The sequence below is a fragment of the Aphidius gifuensis genome, linkage group LG1 (assembly GCF_014905175.1).
Source record: "Aphidius gifuensis isolate YNYX2018 linkage group LG1, ASM1490517v1, whole genome shotgun sequence".
In the NCBI taxonomy this organism is placed as follows: Eukaryota; Metazoa; Arthropoda; class Insecta; order Hymenoptera; family Braconidae; genus Aphidius; species Aphidius gifuensis.
The window spans coordinates 7,006,102-7,030,301 of NC_057788.1; the positions used below are offsets into that span (position 1 = coordinate 7,006,102).

Sequence of the window (24,200 nt, forward strand, 5' to 3'; positions counted from 1 at the left end):
TGTTAAACAAATATTTGTGATATTCAACGAGCACGAATTGAATGGAAATAAAAAAATTGAAATGAATCAACCAGTAAAATGTGAGGGTAAAAATTATTATAGATATACAATTATAAATTTTGTTTGCTTTTATTTGTGTATATGCGTTTTGGTCGTATTTTTTTTTTTCTTTTTGTAATGTGCTTTTTGTCCTGATGTAAAACGAGTGACACAGAAAATGAAAAAAATTATATAAAATGTAAAAATAAAATTATGAAATAAAAAAAAATATATAAACCTCGAGGTTTTTCTTATATTAAACTACATTGTGTCATTCTATTTCTGACGAACACCTGGATATATACAAGATCTATCTGTCATTCAGATAATAATTGTACAGTTGTCACGTTGATCCCCATTCAATGGGAGAGCCATTCAGTTGAATCAAATTATAACAACCCCATGATTCACTCAAAAAATAACCATCTTTTCATCCATCAGTAAACTCAAAGAAATTATATTTATTAAATTTAAAAAAACAAAAAAAAAAAAATTAAATTAAAATTAACACTGATGTAATTATAATTTATACAAAAGAAAAATGCTAACAATTCAACACAATAAAATTGCATTTAAATTTAATGAGATAAAAAAAAATAAAATTCATAAAAATTCGCTACAAAGTCCAGACATAATTGTTAAAAAAAAAAAATATATATTAATTTTTCTTATTAATATTTGAAATGAATAGTGACACTTGTTATAGACAATACAAGTGGTCAAAGTTTGAAATGTATAATATTCGTGGTTCAATAAATGGCAATTTAATACTGTCGGTTCGTCTGTTGGTCGATATTCAACAGCAAGGAAGTTTGATAATATATATAGATATAATAGCACATTGAGAATAGACATACAAGCCAAGTAAAATTAAACGAGAGAAAGAGATAGATATAGCGACCCTTTGACAGGCAACTTTGGGGCTAATGCTGAAAGCCGGCCCTTTATTTCCGGCTGTCACCGTGTCCCTCCTTTCTCTGTACCCCCCTTAAATTCACCTCATTCCCCTATTTCTATATAGTATTTTGTAATATGCTTCATACGCCCACCCACACCACCCTCAGCCTCACTTGGATACACTGGGTTATTGCACAGACCACGCCCTCACTACCAAAGCCACGAGGATTTAATTACGAATTAATTGTGATGCATAGCTTCAAGGTAATTTCTACACTAGGTTAAAATCATCCCTGTATTTCTCATCTCAACAATATTGTATATACCTATATATATATATTTTGTCTTCAAAGTCAATTAAGCCAGCTCCACTCATTGTTTCTTTACAAATAAATTTTTTAAATAAACAGTAAATATAATTATGTATGATTTAATATAATTATTTTATAAAAATGGCTAATGCAATTTAATATAGTTTGATAATACATTGAATAATTTAAAAATGTCATATATATATTGGCAAAATGTATAAAAATAAATAAATAAAATAATAAAGATCAAAGAAAATATTTAACACGTGTTCAAAATCAAATGTATGTATGTATATAAGATGCTGAAAATAATATTAAATATATGCGTATATTAGAAGTTGTTTGCGTGTTTAAAAGTCATAAACTTCAAATCTTTGGTGGTCGTTTAACAGTGTTATACATGTACGCACTGTGATTTGATATTCTCTCCCTTCATTGAAAAATTGTGGAAGAGGTTTATATACGCTTGGAAAATATGTACACAAGAAAAAGTTCAAAAGAAATATTTTTGATTTATTTTTAAATATATAGGTATACTTGTTTTTTATTTATTTTATATTTTATGTTAAATCTTCTTTGGAAAATAGCGTGAATGGTTTATATTATAAACGCGAACTGGCGCGTTAGCCCAAAGGCTTTATTTCTTTAAAAAGTTGCAATATAATAATATATTTTTTAAGGGTATGGGCTAAAGTCGATTGAGAAGACTTTTTTAGAAAATGTTATTGCTGCCTGGGGCTATGTCGACCAAGAATTTTCTCGCCAATGATGATGTATCCGGAGACCGGATACAAAAAACTCGCTTGGACGCCGTTACAATTTAACGTCTGACGTAACTTGGAAATAATGTAATATAAGTCCAGTTTAAATTTTTTTTTTTTTTTTTACATATACACAAAACCCAAAAAATACAAAAGAATTTTTCATTAATTTTTCTCTCACAAGTCGTGTACAGTAAACAACTAAAGAATCTTTTGAAATTGACTTTAATGAATTTCAAAAGATCATTTTATTCAAACTCGTTTTTTCAGTGTACTTTAATCAATAAAATTATAAATAAAGTTGCTTGTTGACACACAAACTAGCTGAGCATTTATCCGTCGGACTTTTATTAAATTTAAAAATATACTTTTTTCATGCTAGTTGATTTTGAGTTATATGTATACCAAACAACAGCAAACATAAATAATATAAAGATAATTAAATTATAAAAGACACAAAGTCTATTGACTCTATTTTTATTTTTTTCTACTTTTTTCTTTCTATTTTTGTTTGTATTTTAATTGGCAAAATCTACATAATGTCTTATACAACATTTGTATAAATGTATAAAAGTTTTCTACATCAAAATTTAAACTGTGTTGGGAATTTTTTTTTGAACAAGTTTATCATATCGCACAGTATATGTGTAAATTAATTTACAAGTGTCAAACAAAAGAATTCTTTGGCTCAATATTTTTACATGTGATATAAGTAACATAAAAAATAATTCATGTGCGGTTATTTTTATGTAAATATACACACAAGTTGAATTTTTTTCATCATAAAGCTGAGATTAGTATTCGACAGAGAAACAAAATTCATGTTTTTTTTATTCTTAAATATCTGTCAAAATTCCAACGACAAGCATCTACGTGTTTTTTTTTCGTTTCAGTTAAATATATATATATTTTTAAAGATTTCTATCGACTTTATATGATACACACAAAAGAAAATCTAAATACTCTTATTTAATATTTTTTCAACAATGACGATGTAATATTTTTTTTTTTTTTCAACAAAACACAGCTGCAAATAAATGGAGAATAAAGCTCATGCGATAATATGCATGATATTTATAAAAAAAAACAAAATAAGGGTTGGATGATTTTTTTAGGGGTGCATTTAACTTCTCTCGTGATGCTAAACAACGCGTGCAATTTATACTAGGCATATATAAAGTGTCAAAAATCACACGGTAATATAGAAAATATTTATATATAAAAATTTGTGATATAATATGTGTGAGGATTCAACAATAGCGGATTACGGTCGAACGCGTTTTAAAATAACCTCATCCCTATCTGATGAAATTCACCAAGAGAGCTACTTCCCCATCTAGATCGTCCCAAGAGTCTACATGACAGGTCTAGATCAATCTTTTTTTTTTTTCCTTTCCTTTTCCTACCCTTTTTTTATTTTTATTATTTTCACCGCATGAAAATGTCTCACTCGGAGATTATCGATTTTATGTCGATTCAATTGACGTTTATCCTCAACGTCTGCTTCTTAAAATTTTAAATAAAAATTTAAATAACGACTGTATTCATCTCATCAAAAAAATATTATTTTCAATATAAAATTTCAATGTAAATTATATGAAAAAAAAATAGATAAAAAATGCTGTAAATTGTGTCACGTGATTCATGCATTTGACAATAATCTGATGGTCCAATCGAACCCACGAGAGTCGTACAACTTATACGTGAATTCAAACACGTTATATATGAAAAGAATAAATTTTTTTTTATTTATGTTTGTACGTGTTTTCTTGTGTATCCTAAGAAGCAAATATAAATGTATTTGCTGCATCATCAAATTGTCTTATTTTTTTTTTACATAGAAGACAGTGTATATATAAAGTGTGTACGACTACCAGAGTTGCCTGTTGAATAATTTTGTGAGTGTGGATAAATTGATGTTATTTATATGCTTGACGTGTGTCTCATTGTTTGTGATGTAGACTTTGGTGAAACCAATACAGATAATATGCATGTATATATATATTTCTACGTAAATTCTCAGTACATTTTTCAATTACCAATTGATATTTGTGTGTTGGTATACATTTAGTATGTATGCATATACAAGGTGCGATCAAAATAATAAATACTCTTGGTAAGAATATTTTTTTTATTGTTTTTTCTTTGTTGCTCAGAGCCAGAAAGACACACCCAACCCACAGTCTTGATGTTCACTCGGGCATTCTCGTTATCGCACCTTAAGACTTGGTACTTTTTTTCGAAAGTTTTTCTCTCTCAATGGTTTATATCGTCCAAGTGTCTGATCTCATTGAGGGGGGACACCTCGCAGTTTACGAGTTATTTTATTTATATATTATTTGCTTTATTATATATTGAGTTATTTCATTTTTTTTTTTATTGTCGCAACTGATTTATTGAGTCAATATTTTTTACTCTTTAAATTTACATTTACACTTCAGTAAACATTCATACATACAACAATGATAATATTTAAATAAATTATATCAATAAATGAAAAAGCACAAAATGTAAAATAAAATTAAAATAAACATTAAATATATTAAATTAATATAAAAATAATAAAAATTGGTATATATAAAATGTAAAAAGGTTGAACATCTGCATCCGGAAAATTTCAATATTGCCAATTTAATATGTATAAATGTATATATATTTTGTTGACGGTATATTGGATATTTTAGATGGAAAAATCAAGGGAGTTTTGAAGGTTGTGCTTGCAAGCTTGCTCTGAATACTTTGCCAAAAAAAAATGTAAAATAAATAAAAAATATATAATGAAAGAGGGAAAAATCGTAAAGAAGATACCGGTGTTAGATCGAGGAGGTGGATCAAGAAAAAAAAAATATATATATAGAGTAAGTTTGGGTGAATAGGAAAGGCGGTAGAGCTGTAGCTAACACGGCATGAAATCCTCTGGGCACGCGCCATTTCACTTGGCCCACGGCGTCGTCGTCTCTTATTTATTTTTTTATTTATTTTTTTTATTCTCATCTTGGTTTTCTAGTACCAATTTTTTCTATATACACCAAATGACTTTATTTTATATCATGTTGCATCTCAACTTAACTACATACATAAAAACACCGAGATTTAAATAAAAGATTCAAATATACCCTTGAGAAATAAATAAATATAAAAAAAATAGCCAGTTAAAGTTTCACTACAACGGTTAATTAATTTAATGAAAATATATTGTTTGACTGTCGTGTTATATGAATCGACAAAAGGTGAGATAAAAATTGTCAATGAAGAACTGCAAGTACAGCCGCGAGGAGTCAACTGTGGTAATTTGACACTCCCTTCACACACAAGGCGTCAATGACACCCTTTTTTTTTTTTACATATATTTTTTTGTCTAATCGATCCTCATAGCCAATCAGTAGCACAATGCCTCGAGCTTTTTTCCCATTTTGTGACTTAAATAAATAAATACATAGGAGCTTTTCTTTTTAAGTTTTAAATATTTAGATATATGCAAAAATAAAAAAGGAAACGGATGGACTGATTTGGCAATTTGCCATAATTTACAGGGAGGTCTGTATATTAAAATACGTGGCATGAGATGTCAAAAGTTGGATCTACATGTCGACAACATGACAAAGCACGTCATCATGAAAATATGAAAATGCAAATGAACTTAATTTTGAATATCTATTATGGAATGTTATTGAGAAATTCTTTATGATAATATACTCAAGTGCTTGCAAGTTTTGAAATATATATTACTCATTTAAGATTAATAAATAAAAATAAAGAAAAAAAATAAACAAGGCTTGCTTTGTAAATGATTATTATTCTAAAGACTATAATCAGTAAATTATACTTATGAAAAATGAATAAAAAAAAAAAAAAAAAATGAACTTGAAAATAAAATTATTACCCTCATTTGTAAAAGATGGATAAAAACATTATTTGTTCAAGAACATAAAATTCAAAATGGCGTGCTACCTCATCTAAGAATTTTATGATCTCATGAAACAATGAATAATGTTCATAAAATTTTTTCGAGACAATTTATTTATCCTTTCTTTTTTTTTCATTATTTAAAAAAAAAAAAAAAAAAAACATTTTAAAATGTCATATTTTATTGGTAAAAATAAAGAATAAAAAAATTGCTCATAAAAATTGATTGTCTGCAAATACTAGTTGGAAAAGTAGAGAGAAAGAAAAAAAAAAAATATATACTAAATGCTTATAATCCCTCGTCGTTTAATCACAATGACAAATGGTTATGGTGTGACTCGAAAAGCATAGTTATTCAACACATATAAAACGTGTGTAAATTTAAAAAATAAAAAAAAAAAAAAAACCAATGAGACAACGGGTGGTAAAAATGTACATCAAATATAAAATCATCATCAATTTTTATTTTTAATATTCATTTTCAAACGAATTTTTTATACATGATATTATAAACTTTTAATAATTTAATATATAAATTTTTTTTGTAGTTTTTATTATCTCTCAATGGGTAAACCTCGAGAGATTCATAGATATGCAAACATCAGAGTATAAAAAATATTTTTAAAAAAATAAAAAAAAATCCAAATAAAGATAAAAATTCATTGGATGCTTGCTAGCATTGGATGGCGATTCGCATGTAACAATTGTCTCTTCCCCCATGAGTTTCATTTTCGAGATCCGAATCTCAATGTAAAGAGGATGAATATATAAACGTTGTAGAGAATATACAGAATATATATATATATTTTGCTCGATTAACGCACAAAACTCGAGACACGCCCATGAATCTGCAAGAGCCAGCAAAAACTAACAGTACGTGTACACACATCACTCTATTTCATGATGAATATATACACGTAAATGTCTACACGTGATGGGACATATATTCACCGTCATCTTCAAACAAGCACGAAGTCTCTTAAATACACCTGCCTAACTAACGATCAACAAATTAATTGAATTTTACTGCTAAAAATTTAATTTCTCATCAACATTTTCAACGTTTATTTAACGTATAAATACACGTACTTTACTGAGTTGAATTTAAAATTTATATATCAACCTACGTAATACCTATATACTCATTAAAATTAATTATTATTTTTTATTTATTTTATAAAATAATTTATTTATATTTTTATTTATTATCACAACAACTCATGTTTTTTATTTTTAATATGTTTTTTAAAAATAATATAACAAAATTCAGTGTTGTTAAAATTAACCGTTTAAAATTGAGTTGATATTAAAGTAAATTCAAGTAAATAGACCATAATATTTAAAGTCATTAAATGTAATTTTTAAATAATAAAATAAAATTTAAAATAAAACGAAAAATATACACTCGTAAAAGATAAAAAACAAATAAATTTAATGAATGTGAGAACCACTGTTGGTTGATCATAAGTCACACAGCGTGTGGTTAAAATTTTTATAGATTTTTATATATACACACATTGGGCCTTTCATTTTTTGGGCCGTTTATTTTGGTTTTTTATTTTGAAAATGTTTTATTTAAAAAAAAAAAATTTTTTCATATAAAAATAAATAGAATTTGTTAGTTTGTCATCTCTCGATAAATATATGCAGTCCAATTTTCATAAGCACACACTCCAGGCGTTTGAATATTGTATACTCAAATTGTAAATTCAAAAAATATATATTCGGATGGGTAACAGAACGTCGCGTCGTATCCCGCTGGGCCCGACTCACGGACTCGGATTTCGTTGTTGTCCACATGATTATTTTTTATTTTTTTTTATTAATGTTTATGCACACTTTCACATATAGATAATATAAAAAATCACTTTGACTTGCTGGAATATTATTTTATCCAGTTGGGACATCGATTGTGTTTCTACGAAATGACACAACTTTCTGTTATTTTATTTTTCTGCAGTGTAAAAAAAGTTTTAGAATCCGCTTGACCTTCTCTTAATTAATCGAATCTTGATAACTCTTATGTCTGATCAATGTGTGTCTCGTTTGGGTTATGGCCATTTCACGAAACCTTTTTTTTTATTATTATCAATTCCTATAGATCAAACTCTTTTGATTTTGTATATTAATTCTTCAGTAAATAAAAAACAATTAATTATCCTTTTTAAATGTATATTTGATGTCGAAGCTTTTTTTATTAAATAATGAATAAATATTATTATTTAATTTATGATTATAATAATTATTATATTATTACTAAGAAAGAGGATACTTTTTGGAAGAAAGATATCGTATAACAATTTATTTGCATCTTGTATTTCTCGCTGGAATACTTAATCGATCCTTTCCAGAGTAACGCCCTCAAAAAAAAGAACAGGGGAATGAAATATATATACATCTAAAGGATATTTTAACTTTTCATCACTTCATGTGTATTTTATTTCTTTTTATATTTTGATTTTTTTCAAAATAGCGGAAGAGACATATTAAAAAATAAAAAAATATTGTCACCATGGTTCACCAGAAATTTTATATTGTGATGAAGAATTTATCATGAACTCTAGACCTTACTTTTCACGTGATAGAACATTCAATCTTTCAATACACACTTTAATTTTTTTTTTCTCATGATTTTGTGCAAGCACAGACAGACCAACATGAAAAACGACTGTGATCTTGAATACACACGTGGGTGGTTGATTCTCGCACGCAACACTCAACGTCTGTGAAATCGATCATGGTTATATTGCGTGGGTTTTAAACGAGGAGTAAGGTATGGTTAGTTGAAGAAAAAAAAAAATATATATATACATAAATAAATAAAACTGAAAATTTATGCATTTCAAATGCTACTGAAGAGAAAAAAAATAAAAACAAATTTTTTTATGTAAATATATACGTTTAAGTCGATCGATCTAATAAATAATTTTTCAATTCAAAAATTTTATATTAAATAAAATAAATAAACAATGATAATGTCAAGAATATACCATGTTAACCTGAATTTCACAATAGGACAATATTTGAAAGTCCAATGAGAATCTTGTTTCCCTTTTTTTTATTATACAGTAATTTTTTATTCTTCTATTTACAAAAGAAAAAAAACTATATATTCAGGTTTTATAATTGTCATATTTAATACAACAGCTGACCTAAATATAAAATATTACTTGTATTTTTTATTCCACAACGAAAACAAAAAAAAAAAAATAATATTTTTCACGAAGTTAATATTGTTCTGAATACCAGACATAAAATTCAAACTCAATTGAAAGGGCTTCAAGTTGCTTCTTGATTCCCACTTGTACTTTTATCCTCATTTTATTTGATTCTTTTATTCTTCGTATTTAATTTTTTTTATATTTCGTATTCTTTAGCTATTTTCTTATATTTTTTTTCATCAACGTCATCTTGTACGAATCGAGTGTTCATTTCCGCAACGCCAGAGACCCCCGAGCGATGAGAGAGAACTTTTGAAATAATGCGTTTTTTTTTTTTTTTTCATTTTCATGAAACGTTTCACCATATATATACACGTTTATTCAAGAACAGTACTGAAATCGTGAAAGACGTGGCGGACGTCTCGACGCCCTGGCATTTGAATATGAAAATTTAAGGAGAATTAAAATAACACTCGGCACGACCGGGAGCTTGCGACCTTGAATTATTCATGGGAGAACAAGGAGGCAATAGCAAAGCAGCATCAGGAAAGCCTCTTCACTCATTCTGGACGATCGCGCACCCCAAGATATACACACGCACATATACCACAAAGAATATATCTCTACGATTTTTTTTTTATCTTAAATTTATTATTTTTTCATTTTTTTTTTTTATTTACAAACACATATGACGTATTGATCTTCAACGTCGATCATCTTTTAAAATATATTCCAAGTATCTTTAAGCCATACTCTTGACATCTTTTGGAGGATAAAGAAAAAAATATTTAAAAAAAAAAAAAATATCATTTGATCCATCTTGAGAAAACGTTTTTGCTCTCAAGTGGTATACATTCTGAAGAAAAGTTGTGAAATAAAAAAAAAAATGTAGAACATGAGAAATGAGGAAAAAAATTTCTATTGGCAGTTAGAAATAGTATTGAGATAAAAAAAATAGAAAAAAAAATTTGATAGAAGAGCGACAACTGGACGTTGATGACATTCACCTTAAATCCCATTTACGTGTCATCCTCGTGAGAGAAACTCATGGGGTAATCGGCTGGAGATTTTCAAGTGTGATGCTCCAAATGTTACAGTATGAAAAAAAAAAAAAAAAAAAACGACTATAGACATTTGAAAGGATTTAAGTCACTTGTCATTGACTTATTTTTATTTTTGTATGTATATTTATATTATTCCTATTTTTTGTCTTAATCAAAAAAAAATTTTACAGCTGCATTTTGTTGAATTTGTAGGGTTAAGTAAAAGAGTGCCACCGAAATATATTTTTCTTTTTTTTTGTATTTAGTAATTTAATACCGATTTCGTTGGTTCCGGTTTGACACATCAATGTCAAGCTTTTCAAAGTAGTACATATTTAAAATGCTTTTTAAGCCTTTCTACTGTAAAAACAAGCAGTCGTCAACGTTTTTATTTTATTTTTATTATTTTTTTCTATCACATCTTATTTTCAATCAGATATAAAAATAAATTAATTATTATGGTAATATATTTGACAATAAAAAATTGATATAATCATGTTTTTTTCTTGGATTTTAGTGAGAAACATTAAATGTTAAAATTAAAATTCATTGATTTTCAGAATAAAAGAAAAGATATATTTGAAAAAAAAAAACAAGTAAGAATGTCGGTAAATTTAAATTGTGATTGTGGCAGTCAACTGTAAACATGAAACACGGTAGACTGGACAATATTTTGTTGAATTTATGGTCTTTGAGAGAAGGTACAACTTTATTATGACACCACAAGTGTCAAGCTACCTTGTTTGCCATACACTTGGGTTGTTAATTTTCAAAAAAAAATTAAAAAATAAAGTATTGGCAAATTTTTTTTAAAAATAAACAAGTTAATAAATAAACACACAGAGATAATGATCATCCAATTTTTTTTGTAATTTAATTTGTTGTATTAAAATTCAGAGCTTATATTCAGACAAATAAAATTAAATCCAGTATAATAAAATTGATTTTTCAATTTAAAAAATTATATTTGAATTCAATTACACTGTCTATTGGGTCAAAATAATAAATAAATCAAATAAATAGTTTATGAAAAATAAATATAGCCCAAAACGATTAACAACAAGGCAAAGAAAATAGTAGACTGTTAAATTTGACATTTCAAAAGATTATTTTGGTTCTTAGTTGAATGGTGGTAGAGGAGAAATATGAAAAAAATAAATAAAAATGATGAGAATAAAAGGTAAAAAGATGTGTATGATTGGCAAAGTTGATGTCGCACCATGGGTGCCAAGAGCAAAGCTTGACAATTCTCCTCCTACTTCCTAACATTCTGGGTTACCTTTATACACATTTCTTTATATATGAGTGAATGCCAAAAATGCCTACTTTTTTTTTTTGTTGCTACCTGCTGGAGCACACAGACTCTTCACAGCATTTATTAAATCTTATTCTCGAGACATATATTTTTTTTTTCTTTTTTTGGTATCTTGTATCGAGTTACCTGACGCCCTTTTTTATTTTTTTTAATACAATCCAAACGAGATTTACCTTTCTGTTGTTATTATATTTTTTTTTTTTTTCTTTTTTACATTTTCTCATTTCATTGTAACATGATTTGAATTTTTTTTTTTATTTTATTTCACGACAACTAGGACCTTTTTGCATGCTACGTTTGACATCTGGTGTTTATATAACTTTCACAATGTGTATTGAAAAAAAATTGCCACATAAATTTCTTCAAAACAATTGTGTATACCAATTTTACGCATTTTAAAAAAATATAATATATTTTATCAATACTTGTAGCTTAAATGTGCCATAAAATTTTTGTTATCCTTGAAAATCTTAACAGTGCTATTAATTTAACAAAAAAAAAAAAAAAGTCAACGACAAGTTCTCTTCAAAAAATTTTTTTTATGACTTGTTTTCTTGAACCTCGTTTTGTTGGACTGTTGTCCCAAAGCCACGGGATATCTTGAGATTTTTTTTTTTAAATTTCAAACTTGAAGATTGTTATTCTTTTACTACCCTAGAGTTTGAATACTCGAAAACTATCTAGTTATGGACTGTTCAATGTCACGAGCACAACATTATTCAAAATTTAAAAATACGTTTCGCTTTTACTTTTTGACATGATGATGACCTTAAAAGATCAATAAATACATGCCGCTATGAATGTGACATTTTGTTATTGATTTTAAAAAATAAAATGGTAATTATTGTTTTGTAAAATAAAAAGTATTTCGAGGTCAGTAAGTTATTCGATACTTGGAAAATTGGAAAAAGCGAAAACTCATTTAAACACGCATATAAATTTATTTTTTTAAAAAAGCTTTTCGAATCACACCCATCCTTGAATATTTTTGTATTTTTCCCTGAGGATATGTGCCTTCGAGGCGACAACAATCTTTGCATTTATTTTTTTATTTTTTCCTGAGTCAGCTTGACTGTTTTTATAGGTAGACACATTTCCGGTATGAAATCTCAAAATAATAAAACATATATTCCTTGTCCATTCTTTATTTTTTACAACAACAATAAAAAAAAAGATAAAAGAAAAGAAAAAATTTCAATCCCACAAATCCTTTTCAACCAGCCCACGCAATTTTCATCGTCCTGTTTTGTCGAAAAGACAGTATACATAATAAAGTTCACGATTATACTCTAGCAGTCTCCATGATTATGACATGGTCCAAGGAATTGTAAACTCAGCAGTCTTTTGTGCTTTTGCTTCATGTAGCAAGTTTGGTGAAAATAAAAAAAAAATATAAATAAAAAGCTTGGTGAATTCATTTCTCAAAAAAGGAAGCTAATGTTTGAAAAAAAACTTCCGCGTCGAATCATTCCTGTGTCTATGTTAGGATACATTTAGAACAATGAACAAAAAAGTTTTTTTTCAATTTCAATTTTTTTTTTTTGTTGTTTTTCATAAAAACTAGTCATAGCTAACAATGTACATTTAGAATACTTGATCATTGATCGATAAATCATCATTGACCTACTATGTATCGAAAAACGAAAAACACTTGTCAATCGAAATTCAATTAACGAATGGAAGTTTCGAAAATTGGATGCTATTCATAGGATGATTAAGTGACAAACTGACTCACAACATACATGGTGTTAATAGAAATAAAAATGTAGAGACTTACTTGGTAATGAGGAAAAATATATCTAGACATACAAAAGAACTCGTGCCTAACGTCAAATTTAATTTAACAGCGAATGAATTGAACTAATGCCTTCCCTAAATTTATTTACTGCTACATAGAATAATCAAGTACATGTATATGCCATGGCCACAATCAGGGTAGCCAAGTTTTTGACCACTTTTACTTTTTCCTAACATTCAAGAATATAAATTGGTTTCGTGGGATTTCTTAAACTCCGTGTCAAAAGAGGGGCAGAAAATCCTTGGGGGTTTGAGCTTTTGTCCCTGAAAAATACTCTATCCTTGTTACATTTTTTTTGACATACAATATTTTATCTTATTTTCATTTAGTTTTCTACTTTTTTTTTTTTTTCTTCGTCAATATTGTCATATGAAGGAACACACTGTGATGATTTTGACAATGCCACGACGGGGTACGTTTGAAAAAACTAAAAGTACCTCACACAGTATAAGATTGCATGCCACAAATGAAAAAAAAAAAAAAAAAAATCAAAACAAAAAAAAAAAGAAATAGAGAAAATTCTTACTTCATCTTGGCAAATAGCGAGTTACTCGGGGGGAAGTTAAAATGTCAGAGAGTTTTTGCTAAGTAGACTCCCAGACTCGTAGAGATTTGGTGGTGGTTTAATTATTATTCAAAAGTTTGCGAGTTTTCCAGGCTCGCCTCGAAACAACACAACTTTTATTGCTGCTTTTTTTCCCTACTTTTATATTTAATTTTTTTTTTACCTTTATATACTCTTGTTCGAAGACCATATTCTTTTGTTTAATTTATTTTTATTTCTATTCAAGTTAATTCGATTTTCCAATTTCATTCTCTATTATGTCAATTCTTTTAAAACGAATTTATTTTTTTTTTCTTTCTTGCAAACGCGTAATTGGCAGTTTCGACCGTTACAAGTAAAATTTTTCGACAAATTTTTTTTTGCATAGAGCTAAACTCTGAAGAAAATGCAGAGTCATTTTTGTGATGAAATTTGATGATTTACTGCGAAAAATAACAATGAATAATGAAAAATTATTAATGGGCTCTAAATGTTACTGATAGAAATTTTTCTTTACCGAAAATAACAAACGATTTCGATGATTTTCTCGACTCACCGACTGTCTTGTCATTTCGACCAACTCACCGGTTGTTTTTTTTTTTAATAATGGAAAAATTGAATAAACAAATTAATAAATAAAGATGAGAATGAATAAAAAAAAAAACAAAAAAAAAAATAATACTAAAGTCTTATATACATTAGCAAAACTAACAAGCAGTTGGAAGCTGCTAATGAAGCAATCGTTTGTTTTTGCCTCGAAGCACGAGAAAGGTGCAGCCAAGTGAATTAATTCATTTTTATTTATTTTTTTTATTTTTTGGGTCTTCTGTTATTTTTTTTAACTTTGTTCAATCTCTTTTTATCTTCTACCTTTTTAAATATTTATTTTATATATTTTTTTTTTCATTATGAGATATAAATCTTGTAGCCCTTCGACCTCAAGTCCTTCGAAGATATTTCAGGAGGCATGAGTGTGTATATACTGAGCCATACTATATACGATCAAGGGATTTTTCATCATGATTTTTATTACATCCAATACAACACACACGGAGTAACATACCTCTCTCATGATTTTAGCATTACCTTGATGCAGAAAAGGATACTAGTTGCATCGGTAATATGTGTATATGTACACATGAATCGTCGTTTCTCGTGACCGGTTTCATGGGGCCCTTGCCAAGATCGGAGGGTTACGATGGCGAAACACAGAAGGCAACGTAAAGCAAACGATCCACGCAACCAAGTATACACATATGTATATAACCAAACGAGATATTACCAAGTGGGGTAAAGACACAAAATAAAAATAAAAAAATTATTCTCAAGCACAAGAAGCAACCAACAACTTGAGAAGTCTTTTTTTTTTCCTCTTCCTCCTCTTCTTCAATATGATCGTCAGGTTTAGATAAAACTACTAGGTTTTTTTTTATTATTTATTTATGTATATATCATTTTTTTTTTTTTTGAACCTTCATCTTCTATCACATGACCAACAACTACCTGATCCTTAAAATGAAATTAAAAGTCCCTAATCCAAACAATGACTCAAAATCTTTAAAAAATTGAAACAAAAAAAAGCTATGAAAAAAAAAAGACCCTCTTCAAAGACATTCACAAATTAATAAAAATCAAAACAATCCAAAAATATGATGATATATCATGGGAAACATTTAAAAAAAAAAAAGTTTTAAAATAGACAACTTGATAATTTAAAAAACGTTTTAAATATGTGACAGAGAAAAAATAATATACATTTTTTAACGTCAAAGCTTAGTAAAAAAAAAAAATGAAAAATAAAAAAAAACTTCAAGTGTGAAGTTGATAATTAGTGATCGAATAAAGTGAGCGATAAAACCACGCTGAGAAATAAGCTGCGGAAAAAAGAGAAATAAATAAATTGAGAAACTTACCAGCATGATCTCGTTATCCACAATACCCATAGTGACGTCACTTGCTCAAGGAGCCAGCAAAATAAAAAATTATGAAATTATTGTTGTGTGTATTTTGGAGTAAAATGAAAAAAAAAAAATACACAGCTACATTTTACATAGTAGAGAGTATACGTGCGAAGACACCTACACACGTGCAAAACGCTTGCCTCGTTCAAATAAAAAAAAAAAAAGAGCGAGAGAGAAAAAGAGAGACACGCGCGCACTCAATGGCAGTGAGCAAGTAGAGGGAATTATTATGGCAAGAGGAGGAATAGAGCAAGGGGAAAACAACTCTCCTCGGGTTCAACAAGGGACGTTCAGACGGTGTCGACGATAAAAAATATATATATAATAATAATGATAATAAAATAAAGACAGACCGATACAAAATACTAGGGATAAAAAGAAGAAAAGACTAAAATTTCAAGCAAGAGAGACTGTTCTCCCACTCTTGTATAACCCTCGTCAGTGTTGGTTTCTCCTTCCCCTTTTTTACCACACTGATTCGCTTGGCGCTAGGCGGTTTTCGATCTCCAGACGCCAACAGACAACAGTTCGCTCACAGCCACCATCATATAAACATTAAATTTATTATATTTATTTTTCGTTTTTTTTAAATATTCAACTTAATTATTCCGTAAATTATATTTAACAATAATATACTATTTCGTTAACTCATGTGTTTTGACAAGTGTAATTAATTGACACTCAAATAATAACAAAAATATTTCATTGATTTATATTTTTTGCAAGTGAATTGATTTAATTTAAAAATATAATAATAACAATTGTTTTGTGTACACTAAGTGAAGTTATTGTTGTTGTTATTTTTTGATAATTTAAAATTATTTATTTATCATAAAATTGTTTATGTGATAATGGATTAAATTAATTGTTTATAATTATTGGAGTGTTAAAAAAGTTTATATTATTTATAAGGTGAGATTGTGTTTTTTTTATTTAAAATTATTATTTATTTAAAATTAATTTATATTCAAAATTTTTTTTTATTTTTACGTGATTATTATAGTTTAGAGCTTGGATTTTTTTGTTAGACAGTGAGTTAGTGTTATAAATATATAAAAAAAAAATTTGTATAAAATATACATGTGATGTACGCACGTACGCATGCACCCTGATATTCACCCTCGCATTTGTAGACCGAATACTAAATGAACGGCTGGAAGTTTTACTGGAAGAGATAGAAAGAGAAAAAGTATATAAAACTGTCTGGAAGCAGACCTTTATCTTTCCGCGGTCGTCCACTCTCTTGTCCATTTTGTTTCTCTACTTCTCGAATTTTTAGTTTATGTGTTATATAGATTTTCGGATGGTTTCGTTTTTAGCCATTTCATATGGGTTCTTTTTTTTTTTTTTTTTCTCTTTTTATCTTTTTTGGAGTAAAAAAAAATGAAAAAAAAGGAGCAGAGTGTCCTATATCTAACTATGAAGATACACAAAACTTTGTATTTTAACATTTAAATATTTTTCTTGCTATACTTTATATACCATTCGTATAAATTATATATCCATAGAAATACACTGCAAATAAATACTTAACATATCTTTAGCTTTTATGTATTTTAAGTGGAAGCCCTTTATTTTTACAATATTTAAATATATCTTTTTTTTATTCAACTGAAATTTAACTGAGTACCAGTCAAGTATATACTCATACTTGTATTTGTCTGATATCTTTTCTTTCATAAATTTACATCTCCTTGGAGTAAATATTAAATTAAAGAAATCAAAGGTTTTCATGTTGAAATATTTTTTTTTTTTCTTTTTCAATTATAATTTTTTTTAAACTTGTTTCAAATGATTTTACTTTTTGCGTAATGCATTAATTGGAAATACCCTTGGTCTTTCAACTTTGAATCAAGTTTATGTATAAAAAAAACTTTAAACTCGTTGCCAAGTTAAAGATGTTTGAAGTTTTTATTAAAATATACACAAAACAAATTTCATGCTTCAATTTAAATGATCAAAAATTTTTTTTCTTTTATCATTAAACATGTATTATATTTGTAAGCTAATGAATAAAATTGTTTGCTAAATATTTAAACTCATCTGCTGTACAAAAACAAGTATATTTTTTTTTTTCGAGTAAATCTAAAATAGAAGAATAAAGCAAATCAAGTTTTTATATTGCTTCCTTATAGGTATAGTTTTATTTTGCCATTTAAAGAGTCACCATGATTTGCAACTTGGTCAATTTTTTTGTTGTTTAAAAAATTAACAGTAAATTTATCTTATGATTTGATGGAAAATACTAAATATTATGGCTGATAAATATTTTTAAAAAAATCTACTTTTAAACAAAACAAATAATCAAAAAATAATATTTAAAAAAAGCTGGGGTTTTTAAATAATATTTCAATGAAAAATAAAAATCATATCCGCTCTATCTAAATTTATTTCTTTTCTATTTATATTGTGAATATAAATATAAATTTTGTATACAAATGGTCCATGATTTTAAAAAATTTCTGCATGTCTACTGAGATAATAACCATGTGATGTTTGATATTATTATCTGCTCGTTTGATAACTGGACATTAAGTATATATACACAAACGTGCAAGTTAAATATTATCATGCAATACCACACAAAGCACAAGAACTATTCCTAGAGTTTCATAAAACTGGAATGATCGTCCAGGGATTTTTGTTATTGCATCACAGTCTCAACTCTCGTTAAAAAAACTCTTGGGATGTATCTCTTGTCCCTTTTTATCATGTCTAAATGCCACTTTAAAGCAAAGACCACCCACAACATTTGCCTTTTTTTTCTTTTCTTTTCTCATTAAATATTATTATTATTTATTCTTTTTTTCACACTCACAAATTGGCCTAAACTGCAATCAAGATATGCCACAGTTAAATTAAATCTGCATCAAAATAAAATTGAAAAAAAGTTAAATAATATATCGTCTTGTCTGCAAAGTATATTCAAATAAATTAAAAAATTTTTATCAGTTAATATATAAAAAAATAATATTCAATTTTACATGAATAAATAAAAAAAAATGAATAATTTAGTTTAAAAATAATTAAAAAATTATATTATAAAAAGATTTATTTTTACTAAATTTTATATGACTTTTTAAAATTTATAAAAAATAATTAATTATCATTTAAACTATGACCTTTTATATTCATAATTAATTCTAGACACTGATTAATTTTATCGTCTTTATAAAAATAATATAAATTTATATGAATTTTATTGATTTTTAATAATCAATGATGCAAAAATTTTTGGTATTTATTTGTCGTTAAAGTACGCGAAAATTATTAAAGACACCTATCGAAAAATAAATGGATTTTATTCGATTTCTATGTCGTGACTGTTCGATATATATATGTAGCTCAACGTCTCACGTTTTATCTTATCGCATTTATTCTCGAGGTCCCACGACCTAAACTGCCTGGCTCTGTATCCATCCAACGATCCAAACCACATTCTCATTTACCTCGATGTTGTTACGTTGCCTGAAGAGTTACCATTACCATTTACCATTTTTATTTATTTATTTATATTTATTTAAACTGTACTTATTGTAACATCTGGTTCACTTGAATATTAATAAAAATGATTATATGAATATTTTAATAATTAAATTTCGAGTTTGAATATATGAAAAACAATAAATTACGAACTTTGCCCTATTTTAATAATAAAATATAATGAATATACAATATTAAAAAAAATAAAATGAATAAATAAAAAATGAAAAGAACAATATTATAAAGAGGAGAAGAGAGTTATTGTCTTTTGCGAATATATATAGTTTAAGATAAGTCTTATCTTGTCTCGGCGCATCTGTTTTCCGCTTACCAAACGATAATCTCTATCAAAAGATAAATAAAAATGTATATTACAAAGGGGAAATGCCAAGAGTAGGATAAAAAAGAATTATACCAAAAAATAAATAAAAGCATCTAATTAATTAATAGCAAAAGTAAATAAAAAAAAAACTATTTAAATATAAAAAGCAATTTTCTTAAATTACACGAGTTTTAAAAACATTTTTTTCGTTATTCAAGATATATATTTAAAAAAAAAAAAACCCGACGAACCTCTTGACCCGATAAGTCTTTCCTCGACAAAAAAATTTTTTTTCTTATTTTTCACGTCGATTACGACTAGTCTTATATAGGTATATATTTGCAATGATATAATTCCAGACTTGAAATAAATGAGTTGAAAAAAAAAAAAAAAAAGAGGGTAGACAAGTAGCAAGACAAAAAAAAAGCAGCAATAATAATGAAAAAATTGAATAAATATAAAAATATGAAAAACAGTCAAATGAAAATAATATAAAAAAAAAATTTCATAAATAATAAAAGAATTTAAAAAAATAAAACAAGGTGTATAATTCAGAAGGTGTGAAGCAAGCAGCCACCACACTGAGTGGCATTGTGGCTATAAATGAATTATTTTTAACGAGCCCGCATTATGCCCATAGTCACAATGAAGAATTTTATATAGAAACACACATTTTGAATGAAAAAAAAAAAAATTTCGATTGGACACAATACTTAATATTCGTTGTTATTGTTTATAATTTTTTTGGAGTCTTTTTTTTTAATTTTTTCATCCCTTATTTATCTCAAAAAAAAAACTGACGATGTCACTGTAATGCTAAAGAATAACCAGTGCAAATACTATTCTTTCTGTTACCACCCCCTTTTATATAGTAAAATATTTTTTTCTCTTTTTTTTTTTTCAACCCACCGGTTTCTTTTTCGTGTTGTTCTTCCCTTTTTATTTTTTTTTCGTCATTCGTCGCAGCCGGTGTACATCCCCGTCACCCTTTGTCAACGTTTTCTATTGCCTTGTCGTTTCAAACTATTTTTGTCCATCATCATCCCCCTGTATACAATATTCCATGTATATAGTTTTCTGTAGCATATTGCTACAGCATTAGTTTTATTTTTTCCTTCAAAGCTAGACTAACAAGACCCAAAATATATATATCCCTTTAAATTTCTCCCTTGAAATTCTTTTTCGATTTTATATTTATATATATATAATAAATAATAATGATAGTAATAAATATATACGATGTAGTTCAGTGTGGTCTCTTGAGAGGGGTAAAAGTACAGTGGCATTTTAGGGTTCTTCAATTCGTCTACGATCTCGTTGGGGTTAATGGCTTTTACAACTGAAGTATAGCTAATCTCACTTTTTGTTTTATTTTTTTTTCCTTTTTTTTTTTTATTATTATTTATTCGAGTTGTTGAACCCATTGAATTATTCAAGTCATTCATCATATTTTAAATATAGCTGTTATTAATTGACAATTCATCTATAATTACTGCAAATTATATTTATATACTCAAATTAATATGTTTTAATTTAAATTTAGATTAAAAAAAAAAATAATAAAAAAAATATATCATACAGCTGCTGTTGCTGCTGCTGTTGCTACTGGCAGAGAAATTTCTGCAAAAGTTAAAGATAAACTGGGAATTTAAACAGAAGAAAAAAAAAAAAAAAACATTTAAAATAAAAAAAATGAGAAAATTACGGGCTCAAGTTCGAGGAGGGTTAACACGCCTCAGTTATCGCTCGTAAAACCATGGCTTCCGGTAATTTTCGTAGCATCTTTTTTTTTTTTTTTTATTATTTTTCTCGAGTCCCAAGTATATTCGTGTCGTGTGCCGACTGAATTTGCTATAATGAGGAGAGAATTCATCTACCTACACACTCAACAAATCTAATGAATATATATAAAATGATATATATCATCATCTATAAATCAAGTTTTCACTTGAATCATTCAATTATATATAATATAATGACTTATTTTACAGCGTCGTAGAAATAAAAAAAAAAAATATAAATAACCATTTCAAGTGTTAATTAACATTATTATCTTATCATGCATGCAATTATTATTATTTTTTATTTATATAGTTGTACTGTATGTATATATAGAAGTGGCCTTATTCTCAATATAACCACCCCTGGTGTGGGAAGCTGTCGGATCGATAACACCACCAAAGTACCCTTAGTACATCAGTGGCGTGAACCAACTACGTTCGCTCTAATACCATATATCGACTGACGCTTCAGAATTTTTTTAACAAGCCTCTCAGATTTCTATCAAGCTCAAAAAATAAAAAAAAAACTTGAAATTAAAAAAAATTCACTCTATGGCTAATAAGTGAATGTTAAAATCACTTTTTTGATTTATTAAATCAATTAAAAATTGATATTTATTTATTTTTTTTTTTTTATCATAGCAGTATATTTATTTTTTCAATAAAAATTTATATTAAATTGATGCGTATTTAGATTTTAATAATAAATAAAATATTTTGTAATTTATCTATAATTATTAATGACAGGATGCAATAAGTAAAATTTATATTTTATCTACTTAACATGCTATGAATTAATCGTTGGCCCTGATCATCCGGTGAAAAAATATATAAAATACTTGGAAATACTTGTATGACAAGCTCTTTAAGAGATGATGCCTGAGTCTTCAATGTCATTTTCAATTCTTAGGGACACATTTGTATTGCGAATAAAACAAGTTAGCGTCTTCTTGAATTTACTGTCGCAGGAAATTCCGGTTGTCTACAACTTGTGCATACTTATATCAAATCTTGTACTCAAGACAGGTTTTATTTATTTTTTTTTTAAATTATTTATTTAAGTTGTCCAAAAATAAAATTAAAAAAAAATTTATAGACAGTTTTCTACGAACACTTTTCCATTTTTTTTTTTTTTTTTTTGGTTTTTAACGGTACTTTTGGTTTATACTGAATCTTCACTGATGTATCACTTTTGAGATATATATTTATATGGCAAATGCAGCTTTTAAATATCAGGTATTTTATACTATCAAAAATATTGAGAATTTTTTCGATTAAAAGACATGATCGCATGTATCATTTCCTTCCCTAACAAACTGGACAAAGCGGACGCAAATGGTAAAAAAATTTTTTATCACAAACTAGCAACTAACAGTTGACAGCTATGGTGATGCATCGTCAGCAATCTACATTGGCGTCACAAGTATCCTATATATTCATCAAACTTTTGCTGACTTTGTGCACATACCCACACATACATTATCATCAATATTACTTTATAAAGCTGTGAAATATAATCCTCTTTGTCTCGTTTTTAATAGTTACAATATCTATCTCACTATAATTAAACTCCAATAGACTGTGATAATTATTAAAATTTTTTTTTTTTTTTATCTCTTTCAACAATTACTTTTGTTGGATTAATATTAATCCAATTTTCATTAATTTTTTTTGATATCAAGTAATATTAACGTTGCAATTTTTTGAAATTTAATATTTTATTTTTATAAATGAATTTTATCATCTAGCGTGATTGTTTACGAAAAAAAAAAAAAAAAAAGATTCTTTTAGACAGCTAAGTACTTGATGATGAGAATGTCTTTCAGTTGGTTTAGTGTCCAGGGGCAAAAAACGTGGGATGATGACAGATCATTCATGATAAGAATATAAAAGAAGAAAAAAAAAAAAAATACTATGTAGCAATGTGACATGAAAAACTCTCAAGGATTTATTCCCTTCACCAGTTTTATCTATCCAGTTCTCATCAATCTTTAGCATAATATTTTTATTATTTATGTATTTTCATATTTTTTTACCTCCACATAATCCAGTCATCTTCGACGTGGGATGATGATACACCACCCATATGCCCCACCCAACATTCCTACTGTATAAAATTTTTATCTGATTTGTATTATCCATTTGAACACAATTTATCAATAAAACATTCAACAAATCATGACAATAAATATTTAAGCTGTTAATTGCCATTAAAAAACCAACAAAAAAATTAATTTATTAATTATTATAAAATATTTTTTTAGTCTTATAATATAAAATACAGACTGCACTAAATAAAATGAGTAATATGTATTTCATTTTTTGCAAGAAAAAAAATTCTTATGTATATTATGAAAGATGGTTTTACACAGGTGGAAGAGGGTGAATAAAAAAAAAAAAGAAGAAAACTCAGAAGCAAAAAGATGAAAAAAAAAAATTTATAAAAACTTCTAAGGTCTATGTCGGTTCAAACAAACGCTTCGCTACACTTCAGACAGAAGTCTCTTTTTTTTTTCTGGGAGGTGGATTGGTCGCAGGTGTGCTTAAGCACAGCACCAAGTATCGACCGAAGAACCCACGTTAAAAAATAATATATATAACTAAAAAAAAAAATTTTTTTTTTATCCTCGTTAGCACTAAAATTTAACACTTAAATCACAAATTCACTTGCAATGTATTTATTATTTTTTAATAGTACATAAAAACTGATTCACATAATACATTTTTTTTTTTCAAATAAATGCCGGAAATAAAGTTGTTAGGTCAGTTTGTGAAATCACGTTGTCCATGTGAAGTTTGTTAATACCATCATAATGTTATATGTATATAAAGTAACTAACATATACGGTTCGAAGGGTGTTAATAAATTGTTCCGGTT

At 27.1% G+C, this 24,200-nt stretch overlaps 1 protein-coding gene across 3 annotated transcripts in view; it reads left to right on the plus strand.

The window, feature by feature from the left end:
* LOC122847448 (frizzled-2) overlaps nucleotides 1-24,200 on the plus strand; it is a 47,398-nt gene that overhangs the window by 16,488 nt on the left and 6,710 nt on the right. Inside the window, exon 1 of one of the 3 annotated variants that reach the window (XM_044145137.1) lies at nucleotides 16,230-16,648. The exons of the other annotated variants lie outside the window; for them this stretch is intronic. The gene's annotated coding sequence lies outside the window, so the exon portion shown is untranslated. Of the gene's footprint in view, nucleotides 1-16,229; nucleotides 16,649-24,200 lie in introns of those variants that run through there. 3 annotated transcript variants of the gene reach the window in all.